Source organism: Pseudorca crassidens, chromosome 2, assembly GCF_039906515.1.
Source record: "Pseudorca crassidens isolate mPseCra1 chromosome 2, mPseCra1.hap1, whole genome shotgun sequence".
NCBI classification, from domain to species: domain Eukaryota; kingdom Metazoa; phylum Chordata; class Mammalia; order Artiodactyla; family Delphinidae; genus Pseudorca; species Pseudorca crassidens.
In genome coordinates this window covers 81971005-81977883 of record NC_090297.1, presented here as the reverse complement: position 1 = coordinate 81977883, position 6879 = coordinate 81971005, and positions in this window count along the sequence as shown.

Here is a 6879-nt window from a genome sequence, read left to right as displayed (position 1 = left end):
AACAGGAAATGAGTATTAAAAATGATCAGAGTTTAAGAGAAACTAAATATACGCTTTAGAAATGTATAATAATGAAATCAAAAATCCAATGGATGCTAATAATAAACAGAAGATTAGATCCAACTGAAGCTTTAAATGAACACATAGACATATCTGAAGACCATGCCCAGAATACAGCAGAGATAAGAACAGGAAAAACAGAAGAGAAAGATTAAAAGAGTTACATGATTTGAAATAGAAGGACCCAATGCATCTCAGTAGAGCTCAAGAAGGAAAGGGAGGTGGGGAGGAAGGAATTCATCCAGAAGAAAGGTCTGAGATTTAAGAAGGATTGGTGAGCAGAGAAACTGCTAAACTTAGAGGTGTATCCAGACAAACACTAAAAATAGTATCTACTATGTGATGTTAAAAAGTCAATTAAAACAGTAGCACAAACCAGGAGTGGGGTGATCAGTTACTAGAGTTCTGATAAAGTGTTATTCTTTTAGTCAGTAGAAGGATTAAGATACTGATTAGCTTTAAGTAAGTATGCAAAATATCAAGGTTAAATACTACAAGAACAGAAATTACAAAGTTTCAAACTAGTAGAGGAAAAAAATGGAGAATACAAACAAAAAATATGAGACATCGAAAAGTGAAATGAATAGCAGCACAAAGATGGCAGAAATTAAGTCCGAACTCATCCACAGTCATTATAAATGTAAACAGACTGAACCCTCCAGTTAAAAGTCAGAGATGACCAACTAAATTTAAAACAAAACCACCTGGACTTCCCTGGTGGTGCAGTGGTTCAGAATCCACCTGCCAATGCAGGGGACATGGGTTCGAGGCCTGGTCCGGGAAGATCCCACATGCCACGGAGCAATACAGCCTGTGTGCCACAACTACTGAGCCTGCGCTCCACAGCCCACGAGCTACAACTACTGAGCCCACGAACCACAACTACTGAGCCCACGAACCACAACTACTGAAGCCCGTGTGCCTAGAGCCTGCACTCCACAACAAAGAGAAGCCACTGCAATGAGAAGCACGCACACCACAACGAAGAGTAGCCCCCGCTCACCGCAACTAGAGAAAGCCCCCGTGCAGCAACGACGACCCAACACAGCCAAAAATAAAATAATTTTTTTTAAATCTTATACTATTTACAAGAGACATAAAGCATAAAAATACATAGAAATTGAAAATTCTTTTAAAAAGGTCAGGATAATTATGAGAGAGGGAACAGGGTATAATTTGTGAGAGGGATGTGGTGGGTTTCTGAGGTGCTGGTAATGCTTTATTGCCTGACTCAAAAGTTATTGACTTTCTAATAACTTAAGCTGTACATTTATGTTTTATACATTTTCTGAATATTTTATAATAACACGTTAAAACATTTTAAAAAATATGTGATACCTAGGCATATTTGTAACAAAATATGAACTTGGTGAAAAATTTTTTTAACTTTATTCTAAAAAATCTAAAAACCACTGAAAAGTAGTAAACGAAGGAACCATGCTCATAAACTAGAATATTCAGTATTAAAAGATATTAGTTCTTAAAACGATCTATAAGCTCAATGCACTCAATGCATTTGAGTGCTCAATGCAATCCCACTCAAAATTCAATACGACTTTTCAAGCTAACTTGATAAGCTTTTCCTAAAACTTTAATGGCAAGGAAGTCAAGACCATCCTGGGGAAATAAGACGGGGGGAGGGGGGAATCTGTTCTACCAAATATAAAAGCTCATGATTAAGTTACAGTAATCAAGAAACTATCATTAGAAATTTGACATATGACAGGAGTAACATTGCCCATCAGTGGAGGAAAGGATGATTTTTTAAAATAAATAATTCTTGAACTGGTTAAGCAAATGAAGGCGGGGGGCGGGGATGTTCCTTACTTTATATCATACACCGAAATAAAATCTAGATGAATTAAGATCCCACATGTGAAAGGCAAAACCGTAACACTTTTAGAAAAAAATACAGAATATCTTTTTTACTTTGAATGAAGAATTTCTTAAACTAGATAGGAAAGCATTAAATATGAAAGATTGATCAATCTACATTAAAATGAACTTCTATTCATCAAAAGATATCATAGATAAATTGAAAGAACTGAAAGATGGTATCAGCAACACATAAAAATAACAAAGTATTAGTATGGTAGGCAGCCTCCAAGATGGCCCCAGATGTTCCCTGCCAACTGATGTTGACATCCTTGTGTTGTATACCAGGGTTGGTTTGCATCACCAAGTACATAGAAGTAATGGTATTCACATCTGAGATTAGGTTATAAAAGACTGCAGATTCCATCCTGAGTTTTTCTCTCTTGGATCACTCACTGAAGGAAGCAAGATGCCACACTGTGAACATCCCTATGAAGAGGTCCACAGGGCCTGCCAACAATCATGTGAATGATCCTGGAAGTGGACTCTCCAGTCTGAGTCAAAGCTTTGAGATGATTGCAATCCTTGCCAACACCTTGACCGCAACCTCCTGAGAAACTCTGAGCCAGAGTCACCAGCTATGTTACACAGCAAGAGATAACTAATACTATTAGCATCTTTAATACATAAAGAACTCCCATGAATATATACGGAAAGACACCAACCAAAGAATAAAATGGGCAAAAGATATAAACAGGCTTTTCACAGAAGAGGAAACACAAATGGTAAATATGACAAGATGTTCAACTTCATCAATAGTCAGGAAAAAGCAAATTAAGATTATAATGAAATGCTATTTTACATCCATTGAACTGTAAAAAAAAAAAAAGAAAATAAAATTTTAAAGTCTTACTCCTAAATTGTTGGTCAGGATATGGAGAATAAATAACCCTTATACACAACTTGTAGTTATGTAAAAATGTTATACTCACTTTAAGGGGAAAATGCGGCATTACCGTTTTAAATTTAAGATAAATATAACCCATAACTCAGCAATTCCTCTCCTAGGTATAGATCTTAGAGAAACTCTTGTATCAGTAAACATGCACATGGATGTGCATAAGAGCATTGTTCATACTAGCAAAATTCAGGAAATAGCCCAAATGCCCAACAGGAGAATGCATAAATTCTGTATATGTATATAATGGAATACTATACACAGTAAAATGAACTATGCGTAAACATGGATAAATCTTAGAATACTGTTGAGTGAAAAAAGCAACTCTCAGAAGATACCATGCAATATGCAAAATATTTAACAAGTGGGATATTAATAATACATAAATCATGAATTAATGTACAAATCAATGTGCAAATCAACAAGTAAAATAATCCCCTTTATTCTTTAAACTACATAACACTGTTTATCAAGTGATGAAAGTGGCACAATTCATCAATCACTAATAACTTCCAAATAATTTGATTAAATAGTTGAGCTGGTATAATTTTTTGCTCGACATGGCTGCCATCAGCTGAACAATGCCTCCATGATTTAACACAGGGCTGCAAACTCTTCCAATGACTTCCCCCTTTCAGTTGCTAGTTATTAACTTACTAATGTGTTGTCTGGCACCTGGAGAGAGAGGACATGCAGCTGATCCTCATCTCATCTCATTGGACAGAATAGTACCATCTGGATGCAGGCTGTATGCCAAGAGACAGTGGCAGGAGCACCCCGCTAGAGGAAAGAGAGTAGAGAATGTGAGGAAGAGGGAGCAAGTTGGGTGTGGACTGATGATCCTGGTTGCCAGAACCGGGAGCTTGTGTTTTATGTCTGTCTCATTCCACACCCAAGACTGTGTCCCCCACATTGGCCGACTAAGAAATAAGCAATGGCTGGTTGGTGCCAGTCATGATTTAGGACAAAGGCAGAAGGAGAAAGCGGGGAGAATAAAAATAAACTGAGCCAGTCTACTGGGGCTTCTGCAGGCCCTGAGACCAAGCAGTTTGGTCTGCCCAGGCAAGTGAGAGTAAAGTTGAACTTTTAGAGGTTAAGAGAGTGGACACTGTGATACTCCTGTCTGAGACCAGCCAGGGGAGCAGCAGTTGTGCTCTCACTTAGCATACTCTTCTGGGTATTAAACAAAGGCTGGTAGTTTCCCTCTCCTCATACCTCTTCAATGAACAAGGCAGGCTACCCTCCACCACAAAATAAGTTGCCAAATAAAACAAAATGTTAAAAAAAAAAAAATCTAAAGGGCCATTACTGCACCACAAGGGGCTATGTCCCCAAACACCAGTGTCTACCCACACTCCCTTCCAGTCTCCCCAGCTGCTACCAGAGCTTCGATGTGTCTCCTCCCCTTGAGCAAGATGAGGCATTTCTTTGGAGGAGGAACAGAGGAGGTCTGCCTCAGCTTAGTTGTCCAGGGCTTACAAAGGGCTTATGAAACCAAGGGTTTATGAAACCAAGAAGATTCCCCAACACCTGAAATAATAGTATATCTACAGTAAGCCCTTCGACTTTATCCCCAGTGCTCAAACCAGAAATGCATCAGTGTCATGTGTTATTTCTGAGATAAACCACATGTAGTGAAACTTATACGATTAACTACAGTTTTACTACTTTTCAGAATTATTTTTTACCCACCAGTAAGGAAATATTTCTACAGCATTAACTGTGGCTATATCAGTGTGCACTGGCTGAATATGAGCCCTGCTCATAACAGAGTATAAAACCATCTTTACAGAGCTCAAAAACATGGAAAGCTCATCAGGTTTAGAAAAAAATATACATGTGATAAAAATGAAGAAAAAACAATAACCATGAAACTCAGGATAATGGTTATCTTTGAAGGAGATGGAGAGGATAATTTTCTATTTCTTGAGTTGACAGATTTATGTTTATTTTACAATGGTTCATAATATACATATGTTTTCTACAAGAAGTTCTCCTCAGAGGTGACATTTCGGGTCTACCAAATCAGCTTGTTGCAAGCTCCTACTCTCTACAACAATGCTCTCACAATCTTATAAAAATGAGTATGAAATCTTGTCAATTACTGAAATTGTGCTGAAATCAGGACAATTACGTCTGTAGAATTTCCCATTTGTATCTAAAGAAAGGAATGAGGCTAACTAGACATGACTTATTCTTAGGACCTAGGTCAGTTGCCCATTACATTTTCTCTTAAATGCTGACAAAATTATCTAGCACTTTTAAGAGTTGTCAAACTTCCCAGAACTTACTCTTCAAAATCTATATTTTCCAATGGGCAGAAGGCCTAAATAGACATTTCTCCAAAGACATACAGGTGGCCAACAGGCACATGAAAAGATGCTCAGCATCACTAATTATTAAATGCAAATCAAAACTACAATGAGGTACCACCTCACACCCATCAAAACAGCCATAATTTTTTTTAAAAAATCTACAAATAACAAATGCTGGAGAGGGTGTGGAGAAAAGGGAACCCTCCTACGTTGTTGGTGGGAACGTAAATTGATGCAGCCACTATGGAGAATAGTATGGAAGTCCCTCAACAAACTAAAAATAGAGTTGCCATATGATCCAGCAATCTCACTTCTGGGCATATATCCAGATAAAACTATAATTCAAAAAGATACATGCAACCCTATGTTCATAGCAGCACTATTCACAACAGCCAAGACATGGAAGCAACCTAAATGTCCATCGACAGAGGAATAAAGAAGATGTACGTCTATACAAACGGAATAATACCCAGTCATAAAAAACTGAAATAATGCCATTTGCAGCAACATGGATGGACCTAGAGATTATCATACTAAGTGAAGTCAGAAAGAGAAAGACAAATACCATATATCACTTACATGTGGAATCTAAAATGTGACACAAATGAACTTATCTATGAAACAGACTCAGAGACACAGAGAACAGACTTGTGTTGCCAAAGGAAGAGGGAGGTGAAGGAAGGATGGACTGGGAGTTTGGGATTAGCAGATGCAAACTTACAGAATGGATAAACAACAGGGTCCTACTGCATAGCACAGGGAACTATATTCAATATCCTGTGATAAACCATAATGGAAAAGAATTTTTAAAAGAATGTATATATATACGTATAACTGAATCACTGTGCTGTACAGCAGAAATTAATGCAACATTGTAAATCAACCATATTACCATAAAACAAATTTTTTTTTAAATGTGTATTTTCCCATCCCCCTATCTTTTGGCATCTCTTATATTTTCCATAGTTTCTTAGATTACAGACAGTGACTATACTCAGGAATATATTTGATCCCAGGTATATGAGCTCATTGAAATAGGCTTGGTGGGTTTTTTTAGTATTTTTTTCACCTGCACTAATACCTTCTTCACAAAGAAAACCTATTCTTTTCAACAAGTCTGAAGATCCTTTTCCTTTTACTGTTTCCTTAATACTGTTATGAGGATGTTATATTTTTCTACCAAGTATGATTTGACTTCCCTGATCTTGGTTCAGACAGTAAAAGTCCTTTTCATTGTTGAGTTTTTTGGTTGACACTGTTTTCCTGCTGTTTTGTTTTGTGTGTCCCTACTTCCAAGCTTGGCGTGGATCTCTAAATTTTCATCTCAACAGTTGCAACCTTCCATTGTTCAGAATAAAACCCTGAGTTTTACCCCCTTTTAGGGTTTCTAGAAGTTACTAGTCATAGTTTCAGATTTGCTCTTTTAAAAAGGTTAATCTTCTGAAACTAAGACTTCCTAAAATCACTGATGTGACACTAATTGTGGCAAATATTCTCTTTCCATGTTTTGAAATGCGATGAAGACACAGGTGCTCTCTCTGACCGATCAGGAACTCAAGCAGAAGCACGGGAAATGCTGACTAGATCAATCTATGTAGTATAGGGAAAGTTCCTATGGATGCAGAGGCTAAGATGGTGTAAAAGCAAAGTCTGTGTAACATAGCTAATGTAGAACAAAGATTAAAATATACAAATTATTACCTTAACTTAAATCCACTGTAAAGAAAGTTA